At 42.1% G+C, this 19,510-nt stretch overlaps 1 long non-coding RNA gene across 3 annotated transcripts; it reads right to left on the reverse strand.

Annotated features, from left to right (window-relative positions):
* Positions 1 to 265: 265 nt before the first annotated feature.
* LOC128077580 (uncharacterized) lies at positions 266 to 19,203 on the reverse strand. Of its 3 annotated transcripts, none has more exons than XR_008205067.1 (3): positions 19,100 to 19,203; positions 12,185 to 12,388; positions 266 to 11,232 (listed from the first exon to the last, which is right to left on the reverse strand). It is a non-coding gene; the product is annotated as an uncharacterized LOC128077580 (long non-coding RNA). The 3 variants fall into 3 exon arrangements; XR_008205068.1 differs by lacking the exon at positions 19,100 to 19,203 and adding an exon at positions 12,933 to 19,092; XR_008205066.1 differs by lacking the exon at positions 12,185 to 12,388.
* Between the last annotated feature and the right edge of the window lie 307 nt (positions 19,204 to 19,510).

Below are 19,510 nucleotides of genomic sequence, written 5' to 3' on the forward strand. Positions count from 1 at the left end.
TGATGACATAAGTGGGTACAACATCAAACTGAATTATAGGTGAGCTGGATCACTTTACAGCTTAGCTGAGTTTAGTCTCATGTTTGAGGACAAACTTTTCTCTTGTTCAAGAACCTTCCCAACTGCCTCTTAGTAATGTCACTCTGAGACACATGAATTTGATAATGAGCATATTAAGTGCAAATATCTACAAGTCCAATCAGTTACACAACTGAATTTTTAAGACCTGTTCAGTATTTGCAGGGCTAATCCCACCACCTCTTACTTTTCTTTTCTTTTTTTTTTTTTTTTTTTTCCAACCAGGAGAAAGATCAGGATAAGTACTAGTCTTAATGGATACACTTAAAATATTTTCAAGAAATTTCTTTGGAAATAAATAGAAACTCTCAACAGCCTACTGATCATGTACCTGAAACTTACATTTGCAAGAACTTGAATAAAAGCACTCCAAGGAAAGGCAATATTCCGAGGAGATAATGAAGTCCATGGATTTCTCCAATAGTTGCTAACAACTGTTCAAGGACCTTATACATATCTATAGGAAGAAGCATGACATGACTTCAAATCACAGACAAGCTGATACTGAATGGGCATAGGCTACATGCACATCCTATCAGCCCCACGTCCACTTTTGTCCAGCTCTACAGTGTGAGTTCACTCAAGCTAGCTACTCACTGTACCCTGGAAGACAGAGATCAATAATAAAATCTTGAGCCTTTCATACCTTCTTTAGTTATCTAAATAAAAACTACTAATTTCAAAATCCATCAAAAACTACTGTGCTCTGACTTGTTTAATGACCTTTAGGGAACACCATATTGCCTTTAGGCTAGTTCCTACATCCAGCAGGCAGCTATCCAAAGGTATTTAGGCACCTACAGATACATGAAGCCTCCTAATCAGATCTGCATTGTGAATTAGGAGTCTAATTTACTTAGGCAATTCTGAAATCCCATTTAGCGTCTAATGACTCTTAAGCAAACAAATACCACCGAAAATCTGACTCCAGGTCACTTAAAGTATAAAGATTGTAACAACAGATGACAGTAGTTGGTAGTCTAAATGCAATGGCTACACAGCTTGTCAGACCTGCAACTTGGCCTTTAATTCCAGAGGTAAATCTCCTGGAGAAGGAATGAAGGACTTACTAGAATATATATGAAGAAAACTAGGCCACTATAATAGCATGGCATAATTATATAGAATATTGTGCATGTACACAATTTTACTAACATTTCCTCCAAGGCAGAAGATCGCATCGTACTATCAGTGAACATTCTGAAAAAGCACCAAGTGGTGCCTCAAACATAAAAGGACTCAGAATGATTTCTTCAGCATGGTGCAATATCAAATTAACCTACAGTCAACCAAACATTCTTCTCTTACCACTCTTCAGGGATTCAGCCTATTGGAAGCTGTTCTGTGAGCAAACACATTGCTGCTACTGCTTGAGCAGCACATACCTACACTATATCCTCACACTGTGCTTCCACAGAAGTGCCACAGTAGAGACCCAACAGCTTAAAACAAGACTTTTGATTCCACTGTTGATCCAGCAGACATTCTTCAACCATCTATCACAGCATGCTAGCAAGAGAAATGAATGAGTTTATGTATGCTGGAACCAGTACAAGTAATGGTTTAAAACCAGTCTGGTTCTGTTAAAGTCAAAGTCGATGAACACCAACAGTGTCTATGAGCTTTTTTTTTCTTTTTTAAACAAAGCCTCTTCTAGGCACATAACAGTTTCATTCCCAGTAGCTAAACTGAAAACACAGTGATTTTGAGATGTGTTATTAAATGAAGTGTTTAAAAATACACAGTTCCAGAATGCAACTGAAAATTCCTGTCTCTTCCCTGAAACATAGCAGAGCAGAATTGCAGAACAATGTAGTTCCCTCATCAGGCCAGCCAATCCACATAAACACAAATGAAATTATGGCTCACTGAAAAACATTTCCTAGCTACCCACTAAAATAGCTCCGAGAGGCCAGGTCCATACATGGAATAAAATGCCTTTCACTGCAGTCCTAAGCCAAACTCTCATCTGGAATGACATTTTAGGTAACATAAACAGTTTAAGGCAAATGTCGAGTAGAGCAGACTAGTTTTATACAGTCTGAGCAACAAAACCGAGATACGTACTGTACTGAATTAAACTCTTTATATTATTTCTACTTAAAAAGGAAATGCATTGATTGCAACAGTTGTATAAATCTATCTTTCATGACAAACACTTCCTCATTTTGCTTTAGATTTCACCAAACAGCAGCAGCATGGATCAAAGCAAAGGCTCTGTTCATTTGAAAAAGCATAAAAGCTTTGCCCTTCCTACTCTGCGAGCTGCTTCACTGGTGACTTCTGTCCTCCCACCACTGCTGCAATGAACTTTGAACAATACTTAGAAGGAGCTCTCAAGGTACTTGACTCAGACAGATTCTTTTCAAAACACCTGCAAGGAGGTGGGATTTGCATTTAGCCACAAAAATCCTCTAATACATTTGTATGTATTCAAGGCATGAGTAACTAAACCTTGTAACTTCCTGCGGCACAGAACAATTCCCATTTTATATGGGAGCAGAGGGGGGAAACAAAAGAAAACAATTGATCAGCAAGACAGCACATAATAACAGACTGTTATTATGCTGAGATACTGTATGAGTATGAGATACTGTTTGTATCTCTCAGCCCTATTTCACAGTTTTTACTGAATGCCTGAAAATCAGACTTCCCTGGCGAGCTGGGCAGGACAGTACAGGTGCAATTGGGATGCTTCGACATGTATATTCAGCACAGCCTGCAACACCTGCCTGCCACACCACTTTCTGTTCACGAATTGGGTGGCACAGGATTGAAGGAGTTTGCCTAAGGTGACAGAAGAACATAAGGATCCAGAGCCCCTCATTCTAAGCACCAGCTCCATGCTTTCCCTATTGCTACCTATGAAATACATGGCAGAGAAAACAGCGCAACACATGCTGAGGTGCAATAGGACATTCTTATGTTTAGCCTGGACAACAGCAAAACGCAGCAAGCAATTCTTGCTAACTATTACCTTAGATAAAAATGCAGAATTGCAGCAAACACACACGAGTACATTCATGCCAGCAAAGAGACAGAGAGTTTTCTCTAAGTCAGAGGTCAAGAAAACACAAAAATAATATTTTAGAGGACAAACTTCTTGCAGATTGTCTGGAGACAGCAACTGCAATCACTGATCCTGAATAGCTGGGTTTGACAAACATTTTTTATCTTTATTGGAGAACTTCAATGGATGATTTTTTTATTTTTACACTTTGCAACAGACATTCAAAGCAGGACTTGCTGCTTGGATTGGAATTACAGCCCACTAGAGTAACGAGTTACAACCATGAGTTCTCAGTTAAGATTTATGTGGCACAAATGATTCTCGGCTTCAAATTGTAGAATTTGATGCTTCAAAAAATTTCCTCTGATGCACTGCAGAGGGAAAAATAGTCCTCCAGAAGGAACCTCAGTACTGGCATTAAAGAACCTCTTCACTTTTCCTTTTTCAAGGAAGTTGGGGGGGGAGGAAGGGGGAAAAGGGAAAAAATACCCTATTTAATCATCTGAAGTACCTACTAAATCATTTTAAATGCCTGAAGAACATCAATAACAAATAAATTAATTTAGATCTGACCATCTGAGCCTGAACCATCCAATCTTGATCAGCTTTAAAATACCACATATAAGCAATTTTCAAGGATGCTCAGATGAGGGATGCTAATTCAGGTCCCACTGGTGAAAGAAGAGGAAAGATAGAAAGGAATTTTGAGAGTACTCACATTACACAGATGCAGTTTTGAGGGATCAGCTCTAGTGAGAGCCAGATACAGAAATAATGTGTGTAGATTTCTGTCATCACTGAACAATTTCTTACTGCCAGTGAGCCCTTGCTTCTCAACAAGATGCTGCTCAGGATGGGAAATATAAAGACCAATGCCAAGGGTTCCAAATAGAAATATGACAATATATAAATAATACTCTGAATTTAAGTTCTGGTAGATTGATCAATAAGAAAGAGAAGTAAGAGTGAAGTATATCAGGCTGAGCAAATGAGGAGTAAAGGTCTTCTGGATTACACTGACATCTTTGCCTTGTCGAAGGAGTCAGTGGCTATATTGGATTATGTCACCTGAGACTTTAAATATAATCATACATTTCTAATGAAAAATTGCACATGTGCTCCATATTACCTTAATTACAGATTACAATTACAGCAGCACCACAACTGGGATGAAATCACTATAACTGAACCTCTCCGTATTCCGTTTCACACAGACATTCCACAAGAGCCTCATGCAGCCTCAGCTGACACAGGTCTTCCGCAAATTCAAAGTGCACAACATGAATTCTGTCTGGATGTAAGGAGAGGGCTTCACTGGTCTTGAAATGGCTCAGAAATGAAAGAACATTTAATTTCTATATAGAACACAAAGGTTCCTTGAAGCAGGAGCTAAAAATAACTGGAAGCATTTTCCCTTAGAAAAAATGCACAGCCCTGTACCCTCTGGGAAAACACTCATCAGTGATCACTACAGACTCATGATGATGATGTCCTTAAAGCCACAAGGACTGACTGATACACTGGGACACCCATATCTCACAGAACATGTACTTCAACAGCAGCATTACAAGGATGAAAATCTGTTCCTAACTATTCCAGATACCTCCAATTCAAACTCAGAGGAAGAGGAAATTCAGACTCACATTTTGCTTGTCCAGCGTTAATAACAGTCTATATTGATACTACTACATGAGAAGCTCTAGTGATAGCAGTTTGCCCAAATCCAGGTTAAAACTTAGTTCTTAATCCAGACTGGTCCCTAAACCTGAGTCTAACATGAACCAGTTACATAAGGAAATCACCTCCTCAACCATTTCTTAAAAGAATTCAGCAACAATCTGAGGAGTCGAGGTTGTAAAGGCTCAAAGAAACTCAGATTCTCCTCCTGCATTTTGCATTCTCCTCAATGTCCCCTTCCTGTGGTTGCTCTCTCTCTTCACAGTGAAGCACTAAGACACATTCTCCATGGTATTTATAAAGTAATAGTTTGCACAAAGAGCACCCCAGTACAGTAACACTTCTTAACCTATGCTCAGCTACAGCAATAATGAGCACTTTACCGGTGGCTTCACTGGCAACACAACACATCACATTTGCAGTTACTCAGTGAGGATGGCAAATGTACCCTCTTGCTCCAAAAGCAGCAATCCCAAAGTTCGGAGATGGAGACCATTCTCCAATAGTTACTCCCAAGGCAGCAGAGGATGTAATAGAAACTTAATTTATATATCTGGGAGCCTAAGGAGAAAAAAAAAAAAAAAATGTTTTCCTACCTCCCCTAAGCTTCTCAAGGAGCCAAATCAATTCAATTGGTTATCTACTTTGAGGCAAATTAAAAACATTACCCAGAAGAGGCACATTCACAGCATTAACAAGATACATAAGGAGGGAAGCAGGAGTCCAGAGCTTGTTTTTTGTCTGGAACCGAAGGACAGGGTACAACTTTATGACTTGTTTCCTAGGCAAGGAATACAGCCCTGTGCCCTGCCACCAGCCAGGCTCTGCAGCTGCCCAGCCCTTTCCTCCCACTTTAGCACAGCTCTCCATCACTCCAACAGAGCACTGGCCCTTTATCCAAGTCAGCTTTAACACAGCAAGCCTCTGCCGTGCCACTAGGACCTGATAAAATGAAAAACAAAAACCTCACACACCAAGAAATGGAACTGTTCCCTGATGCCAGAGTAATTACAAACAATCAACAGCAGGAAAAAAAAAAAAAAAAAGAAGAAGAAAAAAAAAAAGAAGAAGAAGAAAAAAAAAGGCTGTTCTCCAAACTCCTTCATTTTCAATGGCTCAGAAATTGCAAAGCCATCCATGTGACTCTTGAAGGACAAAAAAAAATTGCAACTCAGATTTTTTTCCACTTAGAGCAAGCAGTGGCAGCCTAGCTTCAAACAAAAAGACTTGTTCAACATATTTAGTTAATATTTACTGACATAAATAATATCTTGCTTAATGGTTTAATTTACTTAACATTGACTTCCACAGCAAAATACATACAAGCTGACCTTTCAAGTTCTGTGTCCTCTTTTTCTAAAGAAAAATTCCTAAAGGTCTGCAAACTATTCAAAATAGTGAGAGAGGTGTTTGAGATTTCTTTTGCTGCCTGTCCTCTTCATTTAAAAATGTCACTTGTCTCCTTTTTGAGCTCTGCAGTTTCCTTAGAGGTCTTAGATTTAGACTCGTTAAACCATTAAAGTGAGCAAGCTCTTACCGTTTGGAAAATAGCTTTTCTCCCCAGTATTTTTCCACATGTTTGAATGCTTGGGTTTCTTGTTTGCTTGTTTTAAACTTTTAAGCGAGCTGAATAAAAACACCTCTTCCCTGGAGAGTTAGTCATTTTTTGTTCTCTCAGTAGCCTCGAGATAATTCTACCTGATAATCAGTTATGATCATACATTCTGGCAGAAGTAAATAAATAACAGAGGAAACAAAACATGCTTTTTCTCATATAGAAGAAAAACAGAAGCGGCAAAAAAATAGGGACCTTTCAGCCTTTTTTTTTTTTTCCACATAGAGCAGAAAAAAAGGCAAAAACACAAAAATATCACAAATGTACTTTTTATCCTCTATAGTCTGCTTAACAATAGCTTGCAAAAGTCTTCTAAAGGACATTAAAATTTCATTCATTTAGTTCATCCACTTTGCATATAGGGGGAGAGGGTACATAAATAAAACCCCTCTGCTCGAGGACAACCATCTAGCAGGCAGTTAGCTTTGCAAGTGTATCATAAACAAAATTTTTAGATTCAAAATTACATTACCTTATAAAATATTAAAGTGGCAGGAAAAGGAAATTATCATAAGATTTGCATAATGGACTAAATTACTTTAGATTAAAATCACTGAAGTACTAGACAGTTTTTTTAATAATTTATTTATTTGTTTAGATTGAGGAAATAAAACAGTTGCTGCATGAGATACCAGCAGACAGCAGTTTTGTGCACCCTCAGTTTCTTGTTCCTCAGGCGGAGTCTATTTGTTTCCTATTTTTCTTTGCGCTCCTTTGCTTGAGTGGTGCCAGCTTTCCTAATTTGGACATCCAAAAGTTAACCAAAGACTTGTTATGCAGATTCCTTCCATTGTAAATTGAGTTGGAATAACTCATCCTTCAGAGAAGCTACAGTGCCACTGTTCAGTCTACAGAGTGAACTCTTGTAAGACAGACTGTCATGTGCTCTGGTTGGAATACTGGTAATTTTCTAGTAGGAACACTACCCGTCTTACTCCAGTATTCACAGTGAGCTTTGAATACAGCCCTTTTCTCAGCATAAACCCAAACCTGCAGGATATGCCACATGGGCAGCTGCCACAACAAAAAACAGTTAATTCTGCCACTGCCCTGCTTGAACTGACTGAAGAAAACAAAAAGAGAGGGACAAATACTCTTTAAGCCCAGACTAGGGGCTGGTCACCCTGTAGTAGAATAGTACTAACAAAAATTATGTAAAATTGTATTAGTACATTGGAAGGGTTCAAGCATGTAATTCACACACAAGGATGTGAGTGCTGTGTGCAAACGGAGTGAAATCAGTATCCCCATGGCTACAATGCTGAAATTCAGGAAATACCAGCTCTGCTTTAGCAACCACTGTGGACTTTGAGATGATTGGGACTGTTAATTTAACTTATTTATGTGGCAAGTAAGGCAAGTGTTCTGGGGTAGGAATTAATTTGGGGAAAGTGACAATCTTGTTATTTTAGTTTTTTTTGACATGCAGTTATCCCATGTACTGAATGTCCCTCTGTTTCACCAATGTATCTGCCTCACAGCCCCTGCGCTATTACATGTTCCAGGAGCATGGATGATGGTCCTCTAACCTTGGCCATACCAAGACACTCTTTTGCATGAGTTCTCTGAAGCCATTTTTCTCAGATTCAGATCTGGATTCATGTTAGGCTCCTGAGTACATGAGGCATCAGCACTGTACTGAGCTGAAGTTACAACACAGCACTTCAAGTCAGTAGGTATTCCACCACCTAGCAAGAATCCAGAACGGCTTAAAGAAACAGAAGTTCTCAGTGGGAAAAGATAGGTTTTTACAGGAAGATATGGTTCACAACCACTCAGTGGCTATGAAAGTGCTTATCTCAACATTTCATGGAGGGGAAAGCAAAGCAGAAATGAAAGATAGCACACATGACTTCTGAAAAATCTCATGACTTCTGGACTCACACAAAATACTGACCAAACTAAACAAAACATAAAAAGTCTCAATATTTAGATCAGAAGCTTATGGTAGTAAAGACCATTAAAACAACTACAGCAGTGAGTGTTTTCAGAGGTAGTGTCTCACACGTCCATTGCATTTTCCGTTCATGATTACTCAGAAAACACTCCCACAATCCACAAGCAGAAATTCCTGTACTCACTCCAGGGAATCCAAACACTTCTGGGGTAGGTTACAGCAGATGCTTGGAATTGTGCCTCCTCTACATTATAGCCAAGCAAGGGGATATCATCTGAGTTAACGCCTCTATACAATTGCAGAGTGCCAGGTATAGGCAGATCTCTTTCTCACATTTACTCTTACAGGTCCACCAACTGCCTGCCCTGGGTGTTACCATGATCAACACGCAAGTAGCAGGACTGCCTCACACTGAACCATCAACATTGCTTCCCATATCATTTATGTTTTCATACATATTCAAATATTAGATGTGGACAAAACATCCCCCTCTTGACCAGAAAAAAACCTACAGCCTCGAGCACCAGCACGCAAAAAACCCCGATGTTCTTACTGTACAACAGAACACAATGTTGAATTTCAGGCAAAATTTCTGAAGCTGCATCATAGATGGGAAAGTGGAAGCATAGAAGAATGTTGTGTAATTTACCCGCCACCCTGCTCTATATCAGTAACAGAGCTGGAAATAGAAACCTCCCCTATTAACGATACCACATCAAGAGGCATGACAGGTGCTTCACGGAGCCCTGTTCCAAAGCACGTGTAACTAGAATGCGGGCGTAGTGTCTTGGGGAGGCAAGAATGGGTGCTGAGACATGCTCAGTGAGGCTTGTCGGTGAATGCTTTCCCCTGCATCTATCCTGTAAGCAGTCAACAGCTTACAGGAGGTGAATTCTATCATTCTGTCTGCACCTATGTGATGACAAGAGGAGATAACATAACAGTGACTTGCTTCTGATAGAGCCTTGATAATGAAAGGCAATAACCCCAAGGTTCTTCAGTCAAGTAAAATGGTCTTCGTTCCAGTGGGAGCCTTCCCAAATACAAAATGAATTCCATTCTGAGATCTGACCTTAGTTTACAAAGCCATTAGAAACAGAATTAATTCTGAATTAATGCAAGGACAGACCGTGGTTTGTCAAGATGCCAAGTCAAGCAGACTTTCCAGAGCATTAAGCTTTGCTTGAGCAGCTAACTGTCAACCAGTAACTGGCTCAGCAACAATGAGTCTCCTACTGTAAGGAGGTCTGTAGCAGCCAGCAGCTCACGAAGGCAAGATTTCTGTCATTCACTTCTAGCAGGATCTGCTGTGTCCTTGTACTCACACCTTGGAATTCACAAAAGACTTCTGTTGCCAGGTGACTCAGTTCTTGTTTTAGCTGACATGCCAGAGAAGTTGGCATGACATTCCTGAAGGTCATGAGTTTATATAAAATTATTATTATTATTTTCCAATTCAACTGCTAGATTTCACTTGTAAAAATTTCCCTGAATTAACTTGTGTGTGTATAAATCAGAGAGAATACAACTGCTGAAACATGAGCCACTGTCCACTAACAGTTAATTTGCTTTAGCTTGTGTAACTGGGAACATATTAAAGCATATTTAAAGCCTATAATCTCCTGAAGTTCCTACAGACTTTTCTGCCTTCTAACAAAGATGGAATTGCTACAGTACTGGCAAACACTGGTAGAGAACTAAAAGCTATGATACACAGGAAATAATTTGTCATTAAATTTTAGTCTTACTGTAAAATAAAAGGAACTATACTATCTAGAAACATACATCATCTCTCTTCTCTGATAGCTTATAATCTTTTCTAAGAGAAGAAGGGCATGTCGGGAATTAGTATTTCTTACGGCTGAACCACAAGCAAGGCTTGGTAAGTCAGATGATTATTAACTTTTTAAAAACGAATGAACAAAACAAAAATACCCCATATTTCACCTAAGAAGGAAGCACGATAAAATTAGCCAAAAATATCCAGAATGTCTGCATCTGGGACACTTGGCAGCAGTGGAGGTGAGCTGTCTGCTATTGTGCAGGACATTCTGCTGCACATCGTGCTGACTGTGGGATGGCAGTAAGGGACTTCCACTGCCAGAGCCTGCAGCACTGCTTCAAAAGTAACAAACAACTGAAGTGCCACTGCAGCATTTCCAAATTCTCTCACACTCCCTATCAATTCCAGGCCAACTTATTTCAATTTAAAAACCAAAAGGGGAATTCATTTAACATCCTGTTCTGACAACTCAGCCCAAAGCCTTCCTGGATGAAGCCAACGAGATTGTTTCCATCAGCTCCAGTAAGTTTGGATCAAGATCTTGGGTCGCTTGCGCTGGCAACAAGAACCTGAGGCTGGAACGCAGCTAAAAGAGCCTGATGAAGTATGAGTCACAACATACCACAGCTCACAGTGTCTGAGCTCTATTGAGTGCACTATCAGCAGCAGAACGTTTGTTTGGGCCAACACAATGAACGCATGCCTGACACCATGGTTTTCAGTGAGCACAAATATGCAAATTTGAGTGCTCTCATCGCTTGTTTGTTCCAGTAAGAGACAAAGCAAGACAGCAAGAAAGAACAAAAGTGAAGGCTGTGAGATGGCAGAGGGTTGTTGACCTCTCTTTACCGGTGCCTCACAAAATAGCCAGCGGTTATCCCTCCCAGTCTTACAAAAAGACACATCAGAGAAAGTAATGTAATAACCCTGTCTCCACGGGAGGAGATGGCAGGAGATGGAGGAGTCCAGCGGCGATGCTGAGGTGCTGCTACTTCTGCCAGCAGTCTGATTGCAAAACAAGACATCAGGATTCCTTTTAAGCAAAATTCCACCCAAGCAGAGGCAGACATACAAAATATGAAAATCGAGGAAAAAGACTTACCAGCGGGAGTGCCCTGAGTTAAAGCCAGCTGCAGCAAGAAGGAACACCCCTGCCTCATTCATTTCCTGCACTGAACAGAAAGATTTTATGCAGAGCCTGACTGCTAAGTCTATTCCACTTTCTATCTTTCAGAGCTGAATAACAGGATTCTCTTCTGTCCCTCCATGGCTAAGAATCTCCAGCAAATGTATTTGCTTGATATACCATTTCTCATAGATTTCTTACTGCTTGTTTTTTTGCACCAAGATACATGTACCACATTTTTCACCCAGTCAGAAATAAAACATGAACAGCATCACAGAAGTATAGTAATCTCTCATTCAGTATCAGAAAAGACTCATTGCCAGTCATTCTTCTCCATTGGTATCCATTTGGTGTACAAAGACATTTGTTGACCTGGGAACTCTAATACAAAACAGCCTTTCAGAGTTTTCTTTCTTTCATTTTTCCATGTAAAGAATTTTTAATAAAAAAGCACAGTCTTGTGATTAAAATACTGACGCTATTTTAAAAGCAGTTTTCCAGAGACTGCCTAGCAAGCTGAAGCTATAAATGATATATATTTGAAGAACATTTCTAATAAAAACTTCATTGTTAATAAAGGGCAAGTATACTCAGGCTTGAAGATTTGTTCTGTCACATGTATCAGTCTTACAAACACTCAGACTGCATCTTATGGTGAAGTTGTTAATTCCTTCTTGCTAGCAGTTTCAGCCATTTTTTCTGTGTATCTCAATATATCTCTATGTATTCCTCTATATATCTCATGATTGAATGATTAGTGTGTTATTTATGAAAGCCTTCATTTCACAGGGGGAACCCTCATAAAATTACACAGACAGCTAAGAAAGAAAGGACAGAAAGCCTGTGGTTTTCCTACTGCTAGCTTTGTCACACCTCTTCATGGCAAGAAGGAATCCTTGAACACATACATCGCCCATCTGGGCCACATCACAGACAAAAGCCTAGCTGCAAAGCCATGCACAGGGAAAGGCAGCAGCCCTTACTGTCCGTGCCCTCACCTTGGAGTCCATGTTAGCAGCACAGTGCCCCATTGCCTCTCTGGCCGCTCTCTCTGCCCTCCTGCCCCAGTCTTATGCACGTAGACCAAAAGTGTGCTAGGTCAATGCCATCTCTGACATGTTTGCACAAGGCCTGCTGTGATCAGGACTTTGGTCCTGGTTGGTGCCAGCGCTGCCTGAATCCAAGCAACAAAGAAGAACCTGCTGCAAAAGAGGTTGAGAGCACCTTACAAGTACAATAATATATTGTTTAAATTACAACGTTGCCGTGATATGTGTAATTAAGCACCACTTTTAGGAAAACCATGGCACAATTTGTGCAAGCCTTCAAATCATCCAGATATTACAGCACTGAACAAAGGCTGTATTTTGTTCATGTGCACCTTGTGAGCATATCCAAATATTTTGGGCTTGATGAAATGTGATTTCCAGGTTCAAGATCTATGAATCTACAAGTTTTCACACATTTGTATAGTTGGCTGTAGAGACTCCTATTTCACAGATATGTGAAGAGTCAGGTGTATGGGCAGCTGGGAGATAGCCAATAAATTCGTCATGACTGTGTGTCTCCCCTCACCTGGCAGCACCAAGCTAGCCTTGCTTGGTGTGTCTCATCTCGTAGGGAATAAGCCTTCTGCCACAAATTTGCTGGACATACAAAGGTACAAGAGAAATCTCTTTAAAAAAAACCACAAAACCACACACACACAAAACCACCGCCCCCAAAATAGTTTCCTTGGTTACTTACCCAACAAAAAGACTCAGAATGGTACTGCAGGGAAAGTGAACAGGAGGAAACTGAAGCAAGGTTCCAGAGAGGAAGCAAATATTTACAGTCTTTGTTCTTTTTGAATCTTTTATAGGAGCCCTACAGGTTCTTAGCACTTATAGTGAGCAGCTTTTCCTCTGCTGTTGTAAAGTCTTAGCAGAGGAAAAGTATCAATAGATAAGATAAAAAGATAAAAAATAAAAAGATGTAAAATATTTAGAGGGTGCTTTTAATAATTAATCAACCCAAGAGCTTTTCAGTCTATCTATACTGACAGCACAGCCAAACCTTTGAAGAGAAGAAACAAAACTAAGTATCCAGACACCTATTAAAATGTGCCATCAGAGTGCTGTTCCGGGCTCCCTGAGTGTCACACTGCATCAAAGAAGCCACAACACCTGACCACTTTTTTCTGAGATCGTAACTCTGGGGCATACACAGCTTTTAATGGCAGGCTTGGCATGTGACATATTCTTTCCTTACTTCTTTGTGATGCTGTCTTGTGGCAAACACATTTCTGAGAGGATTTCTCCTGTGAGAAGTACCTACATGGTCACAAGTACCTACGGAGCTCCTAGCTCTGGTCAGGCTGCCCCTCATGATGACCGTACCAGCCTCAATGAGGAGTTAAGCAACACACTGCCACCCACATTTCAGTGTCCACCAAGCGTCTGTGGAGCTCTGTGCTGCATGACTGTCTGCTCCCTCAGTCCAGTCCATGCTCTGTGACTGACTCACCCGCAAAGCACAAGAATGGCTTTCCACAAGGAAAGCAGGCAGTTTACATGCAAATAAATGCCACTCATTTTTTTTTTTTTTTTAATAAAAAAGCAACTGTTCCCAGGAATAATACTTAATCTATAAAATTCTACACAATTATGAAGGAGAGCTACAAATCAAATCACAGCAAGACATCTTATTTGAAGAACTGCTTGCAAGTAATTTTTCTCATTACTCAGAGCATGTTGCAAAAAGGAACAGGAAGAGTAGAAAACAGTTGCCTGTCGAGCAGAACAGACCTGGCATAATCTACTTCTACCCCTTGTTTAAATGACACCAGGGATATAAGGACAATAACTACAAATTCTCCTAGACTGAGACAGTTTAGTGAGTATGTTATCATCTATGATAACTACCGTGCAAACTCTCAGATGAGTTAACCTCAATATTTTCAGGATAGTGACAGCTACAATCCGATATCACATCAGCTAAGATGCTGATCAGCATCTTCTATAGCTGATCAGCTTCTCTTCTATAGCTGTTTTTCAGCTTTTCTAAGGTATGGGCTTGAGCTGAGCAAGGACTAAGGCTACCTCTCACACCACTACTGCTGTTGACATGGCTGGGCAAAACTCCAAGCAGACCATCCCTAAATCTGGCCTCTTCCTCTCTTAGGTCTCACATGACGATCTGGCCCTGCATGACCTGGAAGAGCCATGGCTATGATTGCAAAGGGCATGTGACTGCAAGGGCCTTGGCCTCCTTGTTTGGGCACTGCTGGAGACTTCTCTAACAGCGATGTTGCAGGCTCTGAAAAGTGCAGAAATGGCAAAACTCCTAATGACAACTGCTGCTTCTGACCTTTACATGCTAGGATCAATACAGACATAGGAACAAAGCAAAGCAGATTGGCGTTCTGTTGAGTCTTCCTTTCTACAGCCATCTTCATCCCAACTGTGTTCATTTGGTTTTAGGAAAAGGTAACTTCTGCTGTTGAGGCGAACAAGTACTGCAGTGTTTATTCAAGACCACAACAGCCTCAGGGTCTTAGGGCATATTTCATTGATACTATGTAAATAATCAATTCTTTGAAAGACCAGAATAGCTGTAAACCAGACCTGTAGGCAAACCACGCTTTCATGCATGCTGCTAAGTTTCCTTTTTTTTTTTTTTTTTTTTTTTTGTTTGGTTTTTTTTTTTTTATGAAAGCAATGAAAATCCCCAGCCATTACAGCACTGAGTAACTTTCTCTTGGTTCTCAGGATAAGAGGAAGTGGAATTCCTTCAACAGTCATCCTAACAAAGAGTAATTTTATCCAGAGTTTGCTCTCTAAGATAAGGCTACTCACTTCAAAGTTTGTATTGTTTATCAAGAGGGCAAACATCAATAAACTATTACAATGGATATAAAAGACAGTTTCTTGTAGATCTAAAAAATTTCTTGCAGAAATTGCATCAGGGCTCCACATCTTATTTCCCTCAGCTGTAAAATGGTAGCAAGGTTGCCTGCTATACTGGTGTCTCCAGATAAACAGATTTGGCACTACAACATAATGCTAGGGAGACTGTGCACAGGGTATGGGACTAAAATTCTTTAAAAATCAATCCAGATTGTTTCCACATACTGTGGATGGGTATGAAGTCCAAACCTTCAGTTTTACATTGCACACATTGAATAGGTGTAAAAAATAAAGGAAGAGGGAATGAGAAGACAACACTTACTGACATTTGTACATCTAACATCAGACATGAAGTGTCTCACTGGAGAAGAACACCACAAAATCAGTTCCTCTATCTAATAACCCTTAACAAATATTATTTGTTTTTACAAATATGTTCCATGGCATCTGTGACACAGGGATCCAAAATTATTTAATTATGTTTCACGTCATCTTAGTGAGACCATAAGAAGGCATACATAAAGATACCATTCCTTCTAGCTTTTAAACAACATTTATTGCTGGGACAGCACATAGCAACACTTAGCACCCATACACATCAAGGAGAGCTAGGCCAATCCGCATTGGGTTGGCAAAGCTCTCGCTGTGTGACCATCACTGCTACTGAGGCTGCAGCCTGGCATGGACCAACTCTTACACAAAAACAATGGTGGAGTTCTGAGGAATGCAAGCGTGCATAGCATCAGTGTGATAGCTTCTTCGAAAGACATCTCTAGTGGCACTTCTGCCTTTGCTGCCACACTTGGGTGAGCACTGTCAGCTGAGTGTGAACACATGGCATCATCATGTCCTGAACCCTCTCCCAATACCAGCTCAGTCCAACACCTGCGTGGAGATGGATCACAGCTCATTCTGCACAGGAACAGAGAGTGAGATCACACTGAAGCTGAAGGTCAGGTTGGTAAGTCCCTATTAGACATACAGATTAAGTGCCACTCACTCAAGGAAAAGGAAAGCTCTGAGTACTTAACTTTGTTGAAAACCAGCCTTTTGTTAGGGTCCCACTTCAGAAATCTTGAGCATCAAGTAAAAGCCCAAGTATATCCCTCTACACAATAAGGGCAATGAATAAAACAACCCACCCGTGCCAGAGAACTTCAAAGGCCTGAATTAAAAACAATTTGCAAAGCACACCGGCCATTATCCTTGCTGCCAGAGCACTTCCTAACGCTGGATAAATCCAAAGCAGAAACTCACCAAAAAAAAGCTTCTCTGTCAAAAACTTGTCTACTTTTAAAGGCAGAAGCATTTTCCACAGCCCCATGGGCAGCTTCTACTATGCCATGAGTTACACTGAGCAATGAAAGTGCTGATCCTGCCATAGCACTTGCGCTAGAAACAACACGTACTGTACAGCCTAATTCCATAATGCTCATTCTCAGATATAGCCCCACAGAAGTTAATGGGATTATGGAGGGGCTTGAAGACTTCAGGATCTGACCAACAGAACCTCTGGGTCACTGCAAAGGCAATGAAAGAAAGCTCAATGATCATTCATCTTAGGAGATACACACTGCAGACTTTGCTCAAACAAAACCAGTAAAAACATCAACAGCATGGCTCTGGTCTCCATCAGGTCTATTCTGTGGCCAAACAAAGAGGCATTCAGTGAAGCGAAGGACGAGGAAAATGAAAAAGCAGCAGTGAAACACACAGGCACAGATCATTAGCCAGTGTAGCTCTCTGCTGCAGGATACCATTCAGACAGCATTTTGTATTAATATCATAAAGTAATTGGCACACTGGATATAGCAACACAACAGAATAAACACATGCTGTGACCAACATCTGCTGCCATCAGTGAGCAGAGTGCCTGCACACATGTATGCACCACAGCATACACACACACAGAGCATATTCTTACAATCAGGACACGTAACTCACGTGAAGGTTTGATGTTCCTGTCTTTTCCCCTGGGTTCAGTCTCCACAAAAGCCATCAGCTCCATAATTCCACATTTGCAAAGTGCTTGCAGAGTGCTTTTCCCCCCACCCCAATTATTTCCCCTACCCTACAAATAGGGAACACAAGAAGAGACCTGCTCATCACATGACCTTCCTCAGGAGGGCATTTCCATGTGCATGCTCTGAAGTGCCTGTGCATTGAACAGAAAGGGCACATGCAACACACAGTGCATGTCCTCCTGACTCCAGGTCAGTCTTTGGGGAGCGCATGCTGCATTGGGCACCATTTCTTTCTTCTTGAACACAGGTTAGGCACGAGCTCGTGCGTATGAGTTTATCTTTGTCAGAAATCCAGTGCATTACAAAGAAGGCAGTCACTGTGTTTTGACTGCCTAAATATCAAAATCTCCATTTTTTATGGAACTATCCAAATGATATTGGCTTTATCAAACAGATTTACCTTTAAAAGTACTATCCTTATTTTAAGGTAATAAATGCAGTTACTGGACTAGAGAAGCATAAAAGAAACAGGAGTCAATAAGGGCACCAATGTGACACACACCTATTTTCTGTCTGTGCATACACATAGCACACCCAGCCCTCCAGCTGAGGAGGCAGCAGCTCCATGGGTAACCTTGAGCAGGCTGAGCCTCCCCTTGTCCTTCCTGAGACTCCCTGGATGAGAAGGATCTGGGACAGACACTGCTTCACTGTTTCTTTTTTATGGCACAGAAGTATCAGCTACACCAGAAAACAATCTTTCAGTGGCACGATTCGTAAAAATGAAATACTAATGTACCAGACACTGCCTTGGAAGAGCAGCACGGTCAGCAGCACTAAGCAGGATAAAGAAGCAGGAACCTCAAGTAGGCAAACGTTGCTCTTAGGGAGGAAGAGTGAGGAGCGCCCTGCTGTGCACAAACCCTTTGGACAGCCCCTGCCCAGAGCTGACCCCTCGCCAGGCTGTGCTCAGTGCCTAGAGGCACAGCTGGGGCAGACATGAGCGCAGGGCACTCACTGGTTAAAAATCAAACGTGGGTAACAGCAGGAGCTCAGGCAGTTTGCTGAAATGAGATCTGCACAGCAGGGCATGTGTGGCTTTTCTTCATTACTCTAATAGCCTAATAAATAAATAAAGTCCATGGCAATCATGCCGGTGATTTTTATTTTTTTTCTCCTCTCTTTTCCAAGACACCTTAGGAGAGAGATGGCTATACTGGAGCTGCAGAATCCAGTACTGGAAAAAAAAAAAAAAAAAAAAAAAAAAACAACCGAGAGCTAAACGAAGCCGTTTCTGTGACAGGACTAGAACTACTGCAAATTCTCAGCACCTGAGCCACCCACCATTCACAAACACCAGCAATACATGTAGACCTCGACAGAGTAGCACACCAAATACAACCTGAACACAAACGGCAGCCGCCAAGAGCAGCCGGCAGCCTCCCCTCCGGCTGGGGACGCAGCGCTCCCGGCCACGCACCGCGGCCCCGGCTTCACCCCAAACGCAGTGAGTGCGGTACCCGGGGCCGCTCTCGGAGCGCCGCACGCAGGGCAGCTCTCGTGCGCTGCTGACTCGGTAATTGCATTATCCGCAGCCGCTGATGAATGAACAACCGTAATGCATACATCCTGGCCCGGCTCTCCCGGGACAAGGCGACGCGGAGTCTGAGCTCCGGTCCCGCTCTGTGCCGCGTCCGAAGGGCACGGAACGTGCCCGTGTGCATTCCCTTTCATTTTAAAAGCAACGTTACGTTCTTTCCCTATTCCCACGGAAGGAAAAATAACATTTCTATTTACAAGCAAGAGAAAGTCCTTCTCAAACCTACTTCTCTACATCTGCGATGTATTTTACCTGCAAACAGTGAGGCTTAAACAGAAGCTTGCAAAAACTACGGCGTACTGCGGATCACATCTACACCGAAAGACAGAGCGAGAGGCCACTACCCCGCAGCAGAACGACCCCTTACAGAACCCCCGTCCTTACGGCTATTGAATAAAATGGAGCCAGAGAGATTTCCGCGGCGCAGCCGCCGCAGCAAATGCGCGGAGCTCATCCGCTTACCGCCAGAGCCGGCCCCGCACACCGTACCGTACCGCAGCTCCTCCGGCCCCGCGCCGCTCTCCCGGCTCCGCCGCCGCTGCTCCCCGGCAGGCGGGGGCCGATGGGCGCCGCCCCCGCCCGCCCCCCGCCCGCGGCGCGGCAGCCTCCGCCCGGCCCAGCAGCCTCGGGCCCAGCGCTGCGGGAAATACGAAACGAACGGGGATCCCAGCAGTGAACCGCGCTGCGGGGCGGGTGGCCCCAGCCTCTCGGCGACCTGTTGAGCGCGTGCCCGCAGAAGACAGAGTGGCTCTGGGGGCTGCGGGTGGCAAGCTGTGGGCAGTTCGGGGGCTGGGACGGGACTGCATCCTTCCTTGGATTTACCGCGTGTTGTACAGAGAGAGGCGAAGGAAGCTGGGAGAAAGAACTGGGAGA

The sequence above is a fragment of the Tympanuchus pallidicinctus genome, unplaced genomic scaffold (assembly GCF_026119805.1).
Source record: "Tympanuchus pallidicinctus isolate F22 unplaced genomic scaffold, pur_lepc_1.0 scaffold16, whole genome shotgun sequence".
Lineage (NCBI taxonomy): Eukaryota > Metazoa > Chordata > Aves > Galliformes > Phasianidae > Tympanuchus > Tympanuchus pallidicinctus.